The sequence below is a fragment of the Lissotriton helveticus genome, chromosome 10 (assembly GCF_964261635.1).
Source record: "Lissotriton helveticus chromosome 10, aLisHel1.1, whole genome shotgun sequence".
Taxonomy (NCBI): Eukaryota; Metazoa; Chordata; class Amphibia; order Caudata; family Salamandridae; genus Lissotriton; species Lissotriton helveticus.
Genome location: NC_136071.1, coordinates 188,610,621 through 188,624,181, shown reverse-complemented (window position 1 = coordinate 188,624,181; position 13,561 = coordinate 188,610,621). Strand labels below are relative to the sequence as shown.

The 13,561-nt window shown below is 44.5% G+C and overlaps 1 protein-coding gene across 2 annotated transcripts in view; it reads left to right on the top strand.

The window, feature by feature from the left end:
- Nucleotides 1–13,561, top strand: part of REXO5 (RNA exonuclease 5) — a 350,267-nt gene that overhangs the window by 212,619 nt on the left and 124,087 nt on the right. The window lies entirely within an intron of this gene.

Sequence of the window (13,561 nt, the reverse complement as noted above, 5' to 3'; positions counted from 1 at the left end):
TTAAATACACCACAATATACACACAAATAACAAGGTCTAGTTGCACATTGCTAGGCTTATACAAAATAAATACCAGGCAGCAAGATACACATGTATGGAACAATTGAATAGCACACATCATTATTATTATTATTAAGGGCATTTTGTAAAGCGCTTGGTTACGCTAAAAGCGTGTCCCCGCGCTAACTGAAGCACTCATAAGACATAAAAGGGGAAGGGCCTACTGGTTTGAGAAGAGGTGTGTTTTCAATTTCCTCCGGAAACTTGATTCAGAGGGGTCCAGACGTAAATTGAGAGGTAGAGCATTCCAGCTCTTAGCCCCCAGGTATCGGAAGGATCTTCCTCCCATGCGAGCTCTCCTTACCCTCGGGACCTTAAGTAGGCCTCCCTGAGAGGAGCGCAAAGCGCGGGATGGAATGTACCTGGTGACTAGGTTCTGGAGTCGTGCTGGTGCCTTATTAGCAAGGATACGGTGGCAGGTGCAGAGAGCTTTGAATTCAACTCTGCTCTTTATAGGTAACCAGTGAAGGGACTGGAGGGCAGCTTTGGAGTCTGATCTTTTAGGTAGTTTTAATATAAGACGAGCTGCCGCATTCTGTAGCACCTGTAGTCGATTTATTGCCTTACAGGTAGCTCCCAGATAGAGTAGGTTGCCAAAGTCCATGCGTGAAGTAATCAGAGCGTGTACCAGTGTTCTGCATGCGGCCATAGGGAGGAGAACTAGGACCTTTCGCAGAATTTTTAAAACGCTGAAGCAAGTGCCCGTGACCCTGTCTATCTGGGGTCCGAGAGACCCCAGATCAACCCTGTGTACACAAAAAAGAAGCGCTGATAAACTCAAAGATTGTAAACAATAGGCATTGTGGGTATCAAATCAACAAAATAGACACACACTAGATGCTGAGACTTGAATAAGTGGTAAGAATAGAATATCACATATTTAGGGGTCATTATATAGGACAATATGAATTGGGGTAAGCATCTGGACATGGCCACATTGAAACATCGTCAGTTAGCGGGTACCATATTAGCTGAGTTTAACGCATCCTTCACAAAACCAGTTAGTCCGGCCCTGACCATTTATAATATGAAAGATGTCAGTGCAGTTTTATATGGGGCGGAGCTCTGGGGCTTTGAAAATCTTTCTAAACTGTCTATAGCGGAAAATAGCTTTCTACGGAAAATTGCTAACCTTCTACAAAGTACCCCAGTACAGCAATTACTTTGTGATTTAGGTAAGAAGGCTTTGGCTGATAGTGCCAGACTACTCCCCTTGTTGTACTGGCGGAGAATCTGGACACCTCCTGAACTGGCACCCTATGCTGAGGCCCTTAAAGGTCTAATAAGAGCTGACCGTTTTAAGAAAATTGCTTGGTTACAGCAGGGTAGATCTGTAATAGCAAACCTTGGTATGGTGGTCCTGTGGGAGAACCCTGAGAACTCCCGGTTCCCGTCGAGAGTGCAACTGAAGGAAAGATACTGGGGTTGGGTGGATGACAACACTTTCAGGAATAGTGATCCCTCCACATTGACGGGCCAATTCCTTATGGTTAAACCAATACAATAACTAGAGGCTTATTGGGATGCTATCACGAAGCCACAAAACAGGAAGCTTTTGTTTCAATTGAGAGTGGGCACTTTACCAGGTAAATCTCTCACTGCAAGATGGGCGGCAGCAGAGGATACTTTCTGCCCCAGTTGCCATGAAATTCCGGAGTCTTTGGCCCATTTGTTATTTGTGTGCCCTGCCTGTACAGCCCCAAGGCTCACATGGTTGGCTATTTGTTGAGTCCTGGGCACCCGTAAATATGACGTGGCTCATAGATTAATTTGCACTGAAACATGGCTACCACTTCTCATTGCCGTAGCCAAATTTTTAGGTTGGGCATGGATTATAAGATCTAAAGCGTTTGTGGCACCATGACCAATGTATATTGTGTATTGTATCTTCTAATTTTTTTTATACATGTATATAGATAAGTTCACATGTGATTGCGGTACCCTAATTAATTTATATTGTCTGTTGTACTTTTATTATCTGTAGAGGGCTGGGTCTATATGAGCTGTATATGAATTTTAATATTGTTGTTTTTATAATCTTTTCTAATGGATTGTTTTTATACCCGAGGGATAAATCTCATTTTATCAGTTTTTATTATTGGATATTCTTTATGTATTGGATTCTGCTTTTATGACAATTTGTCGAATAAAGCTTTGATGATGATGAATATATTATCGTTTTCAGTTAAGTTTGTTTTCGTGGAATGTGCCTCTTTGTTTTCCCTATTCAAAATCTCCTCTTCATAGCAAGAGCCAGTGCCTTTTTTGGTTTCCCAAACCTCTTAAATGTGTTCTTAGTTTTGTCTGTGCCCTTTACTTTCAGTTAGAAGAAGGCAGTGCCTTTTTAGAGTGTTGAATCAATGGGGCTTAATGGGGTAGAGACCACAAGAGTTTGTTTCTGTTAGCTGCCTCTCATAATCTTTTATGGCACGCTTAGGTATTCTACTTTCACACAGCAGTCATAAAGTTAGCTAAAACTTATATGGGCTCTTGACCCTTATGGTGGGTTTTCAGGTTCTTCCTGAAAGAGCAGTTGACTTTAGGAGTTTTGAGGTTGACTAGAAGGATGTTGAAGATTTCAGCTGCCCAGCAACTTTAAGATTTGCCCTTCACGGGGGGGGGGGCGTGGCTTGGACGCCGGAGAAATGGCAGCGTAAATCTGTCCTCCTCCAGGCAGCTGCGATCCTTGGACAACAAAGGGCTGCAATCCGACTCCATTCCTGACCAAAACGGGGGTTTAGCTGTCGGACCTTCAGACCCAGTGATGCGGATAATTTGAGCCAAATCCGTGCGAGGAAAATAGAGATAATTGACCTTCTGCCCTAACCGCCGAAGGCCGCAGTATGTGCCGGAGCCTAAACCCGGCTACACCCACGAGGTCTCCCGGAGCACCGGTCGCATCTCATCACAGTGCGAGGGACTGCTCGCTCGACGCGTTACACGGCTCCGGGATTTATGCTACAGCGGCTGAGTCGTGAGTAAATGGTGCTCACAGTGAGTTTGCTGGCAAATGTGCAAATGTTAAGAAAAGCGGCGCGGGAGATAACCGTTTAAAATGGCGGTTTCCCGGCACACTTAATCTCGCGCTCGAGTAACCCTGCGCTCCGCTGCTGTGATCACCGCTATGACTGACACGAAAGTCTATGCTTCTGATAGTGGGATTGAGGAACTTTCTACAGGCAATTAACCCCCCCGCTCATGTGCATTTGTTAAATGTAACGCTGCATTCAATAATCTGACAGTCTGAGTGTGCCGATACACGCGTCTACCAGTGCCTAACTAATGACTCAACTTCAATGCAGAATCGTGAGGGCTCATAAAGACACTGGGGACCTGAGACCAATATATGTGAACAAGAACTGTAAACTTTGCATCGTGTAACACGCTGTTTGTGCTTTCTGCAGTAGCCATTAACAGAGAGTCATCCCACGCGCTGTACAAAGTGGCGGCTCCCGCCGATGGGTGTTCATGTGGGGCTCTGCATCCAATATGCTTGTAATGCAACATATCCTTCCCGTCAGTGAAACGCTATTCATTACTCATGACTACCGGTATAAGGCAGACTATTTATCGTGAGTGCACCGCGATTGCAAAGAGGCTTATCTGCAAATGTACTGAGCGAGAGGCGAACTTTGACCAACTGGTGAAGCTAGTGAATACCAACCCAGTGCACGTGAATCCCACTGCAGTATCAGCAATCTACTGTGTTCTGTTTCCCACAAGAATGTTGGAGGTCTGAGTCTGATATATATATCTGCCCTATGTGCCACACTGCTAGAGTCCCCAACAGCAGCCTGTAAACGACGTGGCGCGCTCTGCATGATACAAAATGGCAGCTCCTAATGTAAGTTCCCCGTGTGGAGGTGGGTATCAAGACTGGCTATAATGCGCATATAACCTTCAAGGGGAGCATAGCCCAAATCACAACCCACAACTCAGCACTGGTCATAAAGTCACGTTTAACGCTATAAATTACACTATGACCTTCACATAGGGGAGCTCGCTCATTCGACTTTGTGATTCATGTCCTAACCGTTGAGGGTGCAACACGACCCAGACACAGCGAATTGTCATCTATAGGTACTACTCTGCAGTAACTGCTGGCAAAGGTACTACTGTAGTTTTCCCAATCCTGACCAGCCACTAGAATTAATAAAATAAATAAGGATATAGACACCAGCACTTCCCACCAACCGGCTTCAAAATGGGGGACAAGGACAATGGGAAAACATCCAAACGCCTGAAGTCTGATCCTCAGACTCCGGTCAAAGGTAAAAAGGAAATAGCGGAAGCCATGGACACTATCTTAAGTAGACTGGAAGAATTTAGGGACCTAGCCAAATCTACAAAAGATGAGGTTGTTGCAGTTCGCCAAGACATCAAAGATATCAACTCAAGGTTGATGGAAACAGAGAACAGGATAAGCAAACTGGAAGACTCCGAAAATAAAACCTGTGGTGCCATCAAGAAGCTCACCCTGTGCTCGGATCATCTGGTGAGGAAGGTTGCGGAGTTGGAAGATAGAAACAGGAGAGGAAATCTCAGAATTTTTGGTATACCAGAAAAAGCGGAGGAATCCCTAGGGTCATGTATACCCTTCCTTGAACAGTGGTTTACACAGGCAACAAATCTAACTTTTGCTCAGCCACTGGAGTTTGACAGGGCTCATAGAGTCCCGGGACGAATCACCAGGGATCAGAAGGGGCCGAGAGCGATAGTGTGCAAGCCGCTGAGATATCAACACACAGAGCAGATTCTTGCCTTCGTTCGTAAAAATAACCATGTCCTATGGAAAGGACACAAAGTCTTCATTTCACAGGATTTTAGCAAAGAAACTATGGAAATCAGAAAAGCTTTCCTCGCTCTGAGACCGCAATTGAAATCACTTGGCTACATGTATGGTTTCATTGGGCCAACCAAGTTCAAAGTAACTCTACAGGGTGTAACCCAGGTGTTTTCTGACCCACAAAAACTACGTCACCTACTATTCAACCAAGGAGATGGCAACATGGAGGTTTCCCCCTCGACCCAGATGAGCGCATCTACATCCGGTCTAGGATGACCTATGATTACCCTATAATAATGGTCCCAGGTTCTCCGTCTCCTCATAGTCTGTATAATTGGGATTGAGTGTCTTCACTCTCCGCTACTCTTCAAAACTCTATGTCTATGAATATTGTGACTAACTATTGGGTCTGGTCATCAGTGTGACCTTAACATGTTGGATGTACTGACCTGAAATGGATACCTGGTTACGCGATCCTATTTCCTCATTATGGCTCACCACTTTGTTAACGGTTACATGATGCACTCAGATGCTTGGTAGTGGTTCCTTTCAAGTTTCAACCTGGTCAATATAGTTTGACCTGAGCCAGTTATAGTGCCTACTGTTGAGATTATCATGCTAGTATTCTTATGCCTAGATATTTGCAGATATTTGCAGAACATGTTTTCTCTGTGTTTCAGTTGGTAGTTACTGAGGAAACAATTCAGTCGCAGTACTACAACCACTATAGTGACCTTGTTGGTTTAACTGTTATGATACTTTTGTTATATCTACTTATTCAAGTATTTGTTAGATCTTTAATCTGAAGTATGTTTCGCAGCTCTTATGATTAATAGGTTTGAGTAAGCTGCTTGGAGGCGGCCTCGCGGTCGTCCCCGAGTCGCCATGTTCTTTTTCTACTATTGGGGTGGGAGGGGAGGGATGTGGGAAGGGGTGGTGGGAGGAGGGAGGATGGGATGGGTGTGGGGAGGGGTTGTTTTTGCATTTTTTGTATTGTTTTGCTGTGATTTCTTTGATTTTTCTAATTTGCGCTCTATTGTACAACCTAATGTGCTTCTTGCAGCCAATGCGCCTCTTACTTACACTAATTTTATCCTCTGCGTAGTGCTGGACCAAATGTGTATAGGCCCAAGTGCAACCTCTAATACTAATACAGCTCATAGCAGTAAGTCTGAATGTTACACACACGACTGATGATGGCTCACACTATAGATACTCCTATAGGGACGACAACCATAAATAACCTTAAAGTGCTTTCATTGAATGTTAAGGGTCTGAATCAACCGATTAAACGACAAAAAGTACTCGATTATCTCCGCAGACAACATGGCGATATAGCCCTACTACAAGAAACAAGACTAGAGGCAAAACACTTTCATACCCTACGTAATAAATTCTTTACTGAAGTGGTAGGCTCCGGCGCTGTCTCTAAGAAAAACGGGGTAGTAATTTTGCTAGCCAAGAAGTCCAATGTGGAGGTGGTCTCCTCCTCTGTAGACACCAAAGGCAGATGGATCTCTGTGAAATTAATCAAAGACGACACCGAATTCTACATCACAACGGTATATACGCCCCTAACACACATGAGCCTTCCTTCTGTTCAGAAATCGCAAAACAGATAGACACTATTCCTGACTCATCGGTTCACCTACTAGCAGGGGATTTCAACCTTCCGTTTGATCCGGCCTTGGATAGGGACTCTAAGTGCGCCTTCAGACCAGGCAAAGCCCATAAGGAATTCACTAAGCTATGCAACAGATTCCACATGATAGACACTTGGCGTATACAACACCCCGATGGTAGAGACTACTCTTTCTATTCTCCACCTCACGACTCGTTTTCAAGAATTGATTACATCTTCATAACTAGGAACGCCGTACCCAGAATAGAGGAAAAAGACATTGCACCACGACTCGTCTCTGACCACTCTTGCATTTCACTTACTCTATCGAATATTAAGCCAACAATTCGCCAGTCAATGTGGCGCCTTAATGACGCCATTCTGAATGACGAGAAGCATAAAGAAACTATAGAAGGCGCCCTAAAAGACTTCTTAATAATTAATAAAAAAGGTGACACCTCTGATTTAATTAGATGAAAAGCTCTAAAAACCACAATAAGGGGACTGATCATAAAGATATCATCTGCAATAAACAAAAATCATAATGCCGCCCTCTTAACTCTGGAAAAAGACATCTCTATACTCCAACGCGAATACCTGCACAGCAGAAGTGCAAAATCACTGTCTGAATTGACCAACCGAAAATATACCTATAATAAATTAGTGAGTGAAAGAGCGGGAGTCTGGCTAGACAGGAGGAAACGCTTTAAAATCTGTGACTCTAATAAGGCGGGGAAAGGATTAGCTGCCTACCTTAAATTTAAAATTCAAAAGAACGCAATAAATTCCCTAATGGATGACAAAGGCACCCCCAATTCGGACCCCGATAAAATTGCCGATTTATTCAAAGATTTCTATGAGAAGTTGTATGCCAAGAATACAAATGTGGATAAAGGGAAAGTTGGGGACTTCCTCGCCAAGTGCGCACTACCAACACTTACCCCCTCAGAGCAAGAGTCCATAAACGAACCGATATCTGAGGCTGAGGTTGCAAGTGCGATCAAGTCCCTTAAGAGTGGGAAAGCCCCTGGCCCCGATGGATTTACGGCAACGTTTTATAAATGCTTCTCACACACGCTTACGGAGCCAATTCTGAACGCATTTAGTGAGATTAGTGTTACGGGTGAGGTAAAGGGAACGATGGCCGAGGCGGTGATAGCCGTGATTCCCAAAGAGGGGAAAGATTCTAAACTCGCCAAAAACTACAGACCCATATCGTTAATAAACTTGGATTGTAAGCTTTTGGCATCAATCCTTGCAAAGCGCATTCAGAGAGTACTGCCTTCCCTAATCCATCCCTCACAAGCCGGCTTTCTGAAAAATAGATTGTCTAGTGACAACACCAGAATCCTAGCTCACGTAATAGAAAAGGCTAAGCTCCTCTCCACGCCCACTGCTGCGATAACACTCGACGCAGAGAAAGCGTTTGACAAGGTGGACTGGACATACCTGGAAGCGGTGCTTCATAAATTCGAGTTGGGCCCTCTTTTTACTAGAATGCTAATGTCGCTATATGCCTGTCCCACTGCTAGAGTGAGGGCCGGTGGAGCTTTCTCCTCACCTTTCAAACTAGAGCAAGGGACCAGACAAGGTTGCCCCTTGTCCCCATCCCTATTCCTCCTGGCAATTGAACCCCTTCTGTACCGTATTCGAGAGAATCCTGACATCCCGGGAATCCCATTCAATGACTGTGTTATCAAACTCACGGCGTACGCTGATGATGTTTTAGTGCTCAGTGAACAGGCTGATTGAGGAATTCTCCGGTGTCTCCGGGTACTCCCTGAACAAGGACAAAACTGAGCTGAAACTGCTAAATAACATGAGTAATAGAAATATTTTAGGCGACTGTGGGCTCACCTGGCAGCCAAAGAGCTTCAAATACCTTGGCCTGGAATTTGAGAAGGACCTAATCATGACACTGAAAATCAATGAAGATATACTCTTCAAAAAAGTAAGCAAGCTCCTGGAAGGGTGGTCCCCGAAATTCCTGTCATGGTGGGGTAGAGCGGAGACGTTAAAGATGATGGTCACCCCCTTAATCAATTATATGGCAAGCATGCTTCCTATGACTTTTACGGAGGACTATGGAAAGGGAAAGGGAAAGGGAAAAAACCCAGAATCTCTTTGAAAAACTGCAACTCCCCAAACAAAAAGGTGGACTAGGAGTGCCCAAATTCAGGAACTATCAAACGGCCTTCTTATGTAAACAGGGAGCTTCCTGGTTCTATGAAACACCTGGCTACACGCCGTTGTGGATCAACATAGAGAAGGCTGTCATAGGTAAAGCCCCTCTTGCAGCAATACTAACCATGGACCTGTCACACCTCACGCACTCCAAATACATCATGCTCAACACCAAAAGGGCTCTTCTCAGACTAGACCAAACACACAAATTCGGCCTACAGATAGGGAAGTCGGCTTCCTCATCCCTATGGTGTAACCCACTAATAAAGGTTAATGGCTCGTCCCCTCTTTGGAAGCATTGGTCAGACAAAGGAATCAATGTAGTCTCAGATCTCTACGACGAACACATGCCGTTGCCTTTCTCAACGATCCAATCTAAACATTCCCTTGAACCAATTGACTTCTATGCTTTCCTAAAACTAAAGTCCGCTATATCTACGCGCACGTTCATACAATCGACACCGTGGTTAAAAACGATGCTCCCTCACCTACAATCTTCAGGTCATTTTGTATCTAAAGTTTACAAGTTGCTCGCGCCGAACCTGAGCAAAACACTGAGACGCAACGAAGTCAAATGGGAAGCAGAACCTAACAATACCGGAATAGTTATTGATTGGGATAAGATCCATGCTTCAGCCCTCACACACAAAGTATCACCAATCCTCTCGTAGACCAAATACATGATACTCAATAGGGTGTTCTGGACCCCCCAGAGACTATTTAGACTCAATCTACGAGAGACCCCCACTTGTTGGAATTGCTCCCTAGCTGATGGGGACCTGCCACACATGCTTTTCCATTGTCCCTTGTTGCATACATACTGGTCCAACGTCTTTGACTATATTGAACGCATATTTAGCATCAAACCGACGAGGGAATTCATCTACCTAATTCTGGGGGCCACTGACCCATTGTTAGTAAGAGACCACGACCGCCAACTCCTTGACCTGTTCCTCACCTTGGCGTGCAAGGTCGTCCTTTGTCACTGGAAGGCAGCTTCCGAGGTCTCTTTCAACGCCTGGAAGGAGTGGTTAGCTTGTATCAGAGGGGTGGACAATCCGGCCCTGAACTCTTCCCCGTGGCAAGCTACCAGCAAGAGACTCTGGTCTTCTCTGGACGCAGCCTCCCTTTACTTTAAACCGCCATAGTAGATCCGCCACTTGGTGGACACATGATCATATTTCAACAGGAAGTTCGTGCACACTGTTTGTTGAGCCCCATTCTGGTTGCACAACCTGTTTCTTCTATTGATAGGCGCAGTAGCACGACGGTTGCTTATACATTGTATAGTTTTGAAAACCGATTGTTAATTAGAGCCCACACTGTGATCACTAGGATGTTGTATTGTATTATCGTATTGTTGAATGATAACTGTGATTCTCATAATCAGTCATTTGGCGTCCACTGTATATAATGTCACCTCAAGTATCGATACTATCTGTATGAGTGTCAAAATTTTATTCAGTGATGACGGTGTGGCTCTGGATCACTCTCTGTGTTAATTTATTTTTCTTTGACCACTGAAGTGTAATGGCATGATTGTATTGCATTACTGTTTGTGCATTTGCTTTTCTTTTCCTTATTTTCTTCTTTCCTAATAAAAATGATTTGAACACAAAAAAAAAAAAGATTTGCCCTTCACTCTATTTTTTTGTTTTAAACATGTTACTACATAGTAATAAAGCAATATATGAACCAGTAACTGATTCAAGACCTGACCATAGAAGGAACTGCGTGTAAAAAATAAATAAAAAGTGACTTAAGGAAATTAGGACAAATGATTGTGGCTCTGCCCATCGTCATGGGATTTGGTGAATCATGAGGTCTCCATAGTGGCAGCTGGTAAGGCAAACTGAAAATTGTTTTGTTCAAAGTAGGCTGAAATGTGTATTAATACAGACCCAGATATATTTTGTTAGCCTAGTTGATGCTTGATATTACCTGGGCCAAAATTACATAGACTTAATTGGGAAAGCTATTATTGGTAAGTCAGAAGAAGGAGAAACTGGCCTTCATCACTACAATCACTTTGGGAACCAGAACTAGTTACAATCAGTAGCACTCCAAGTTGATTAACTTATGACACATGACTGGAACAGCCACCCTTAAGACTGGTCAGATGGATCTGGGCTAGTCGTGACTTGGTGCTCCTACCACAGATACCAAAAGGCGCCTTCATTTTGAAGTTTTCTGCGAACCAAGAGTCTTGAGACTCTCAGACAGTTCAATATCAACATATTTATTCGATCACTTTGCAAAGCAGATCAAATGAGGCACTAAATACTCACAATCGTTCATAAATACTCAAAAACACACGAAAAAAAATAAAATAGACACACACAGGATCAGTAAAAACATGATAAAATAACCCTCAAAGCTAAAAACAAGCATTAAAACATTGTTGAGTTGCGCAGATAGTCCATTTTTCAAAAAAGAGTCTACATCTAAACAGACATCAAGGCATCTTATAGCAGCAGATATACCAACACCACTCTGCACTTGCTAAATGTATGCATCCTTAAAACAGGCAATAGATCACGTTTAGTGAGGGGAAGGTCAAATCTACAAAAGTAGGCAAAATGTTTCAAGGTCTGCAGTGACATCTCTTCACAAGGACATGTGAAAATATCAAAAGAGGCGAATTGACCTTGTGAGAAACAGAGCAGCGACCTAATTGAGCCCAGCCTAAAGCTGGATAGTAACATACGTTCCCAGGAACCCTTTACCACACTCAAGTTGGGAACCACCCCCAGCGCAGTTTGTATGAGATAGTAATCCCTGACTGGGGCCTCAATACTTAATGTTGGATATACTTTATTCGATAAAAAGTTTAATCATAAAAGTATGCAATTTATACAATACAATTACAATTAAAAGAATAAGAAACAAGAACCCAACAATCCTAGAATACATATGTCATTACATACTACCCAAATATAAAAGCATTAAAATGTACATTAAAAACAAGTGCAAAAAGGCCATGAAAACTTCCTGCCGGGGGGCCATCTGGCAATTAAGTTGTGTGGGGGATGGGCTTAACTCTCCTCATACGTATCTGCCATGCGCTACCCAGGTATTTAGCTACCCCACACACCATGGCAGTAGAAGATGTGTAGGTGCAGAGGACCCATAGGGCCATTTTGTGACATCTGAGGCCCAACCCCTTACATAATGGTTTTAGCCATGTCTTCCTGGCAGCCCTATATGCCGGGCAGGCAAAGAAGAAATGCGCCACAGACTCGTTAGGGGCTGCACAGCCAGGGCAGGCTTTCGATAGACCACCAAGGTTATTCCACCCGGAGGTGAAATCGTTCACCGGGAGGGTCCCGTGCCTGAGTTTCAAATAAAGTGATCTATCCAAAGGTTTCCCTATGAAGTCTAGAAAGGGTTCAAGTTTCCTTGTCCATTTGAACTCGAGAAACCGCTCAGAAAGGGGACCCCCTACACCTCTACATATTGCCTCCTCCCCAGTCCCAATAGAGCTTCTTAATCACTGACTTGGGGGGCGGTGTTTGGCTTATCTATGAATCACTCAAGCCCAGTTGCACAACCGCCTGCCTCAGATTACACAACCATTTAATCTTGTTGCCCGTATTAAGCAGAATAAGTTCATCTAGTACTGCTGCATAGTTATGGAGCTCCCAGGTCCTTCTCAGTCGCACCCAAAAAAGTAATGGGCGCAAGCGCACTATATCTTTAAGGGGTCGCCAACCCAAATCTAGCCGCAGTGGGATCAGCGGGGTGGAAGCTGGGAGGGCCACCAAATTTCTCATAAACTTATTTTCGGATATAACTAAATCCGTTGTGTTCTCGAACCCCCACAACTCGGATCCGTATAGGGCAGCCGGTAATACTTGGCCTTCATAGATTGCAAGAGTCGGTGCCACGGGTTTACTCATCGACTCCCGCTGTTCCCTTAAAACCACCCCTGAAACTCTTTTATGATTTAATAACATTTTGGCCATGTGATCCTTCCAACTCATCCGGCTATTTACCCTGACACCCAGGTAGTCGAAAGAGTCTACCATCTCCAAGGGGTCACCGTTAAGCACAACATTATTCCTAAATCTCTTGGAGGGTGAGATGGCCATGAGCTTTGTTTTAGAGGTGTTGATGGTGAGGCCTCTGTCGGTGCAAAACACACTAAAATGGTCCAAGAGCTTCTGGAGTCCCATGGGGGATTTGGAGATCAAGATGGTGTCATCCGCGAAGAGTAGGGTAGGTGTTTTTACCCCCGCCAGGGATGGCGCATCGACCGCTTCCTCCCTCAGGTGGTCCACCACACCATTCACAAAGAGGGAGAACAAGTTTGGTGCCATGACACATCCCTGGCGGACTCCACTCCTCACTGGCACCCTCTCTGTCAGGTGTCCCTGGGTGCCCCATCTGATCCTCGCGTAGTTCCCCTCATGGAGCTTCACAATAAATCCTAAAAGTGGCCCTGGGAAACCCATCTTCTCCAGGATATCCCACAATCTTGCACGAGGGACCAGGTCGAACGCCGTTTTGAGATCTATGAATGCCAGGTAAAGACTACTCTTATTAATGGTCACAGCCTTCCAATAGATCGCAAAAAAACGGAAGACCCGGTCCATCGTGCCCACCTTCTGTCGAAACCCTGCTTGGAAATGTGAAAGGACATGCTCCTCCTCCATCCATCCATACACCCACCCTGGAGATGATGACCCTGCCAACCACCTTCTGGATCACGTCTATCAGACTGATCGGTCTGTAATTGGCAGGGTCATCTCTGGCACCCTTTTTATACACTGTTACCACCTCTGCTCCCTTCCACGAGTCTGGCACGGGGTGGCCCTTGGAGATCAAATTCATTATTAATGCAATGAGGCTGGCCCAGGCTGCAGGTTCATCCAAGAGTTAGATCCCCTGGTATCCCATCAGGGCCAGCT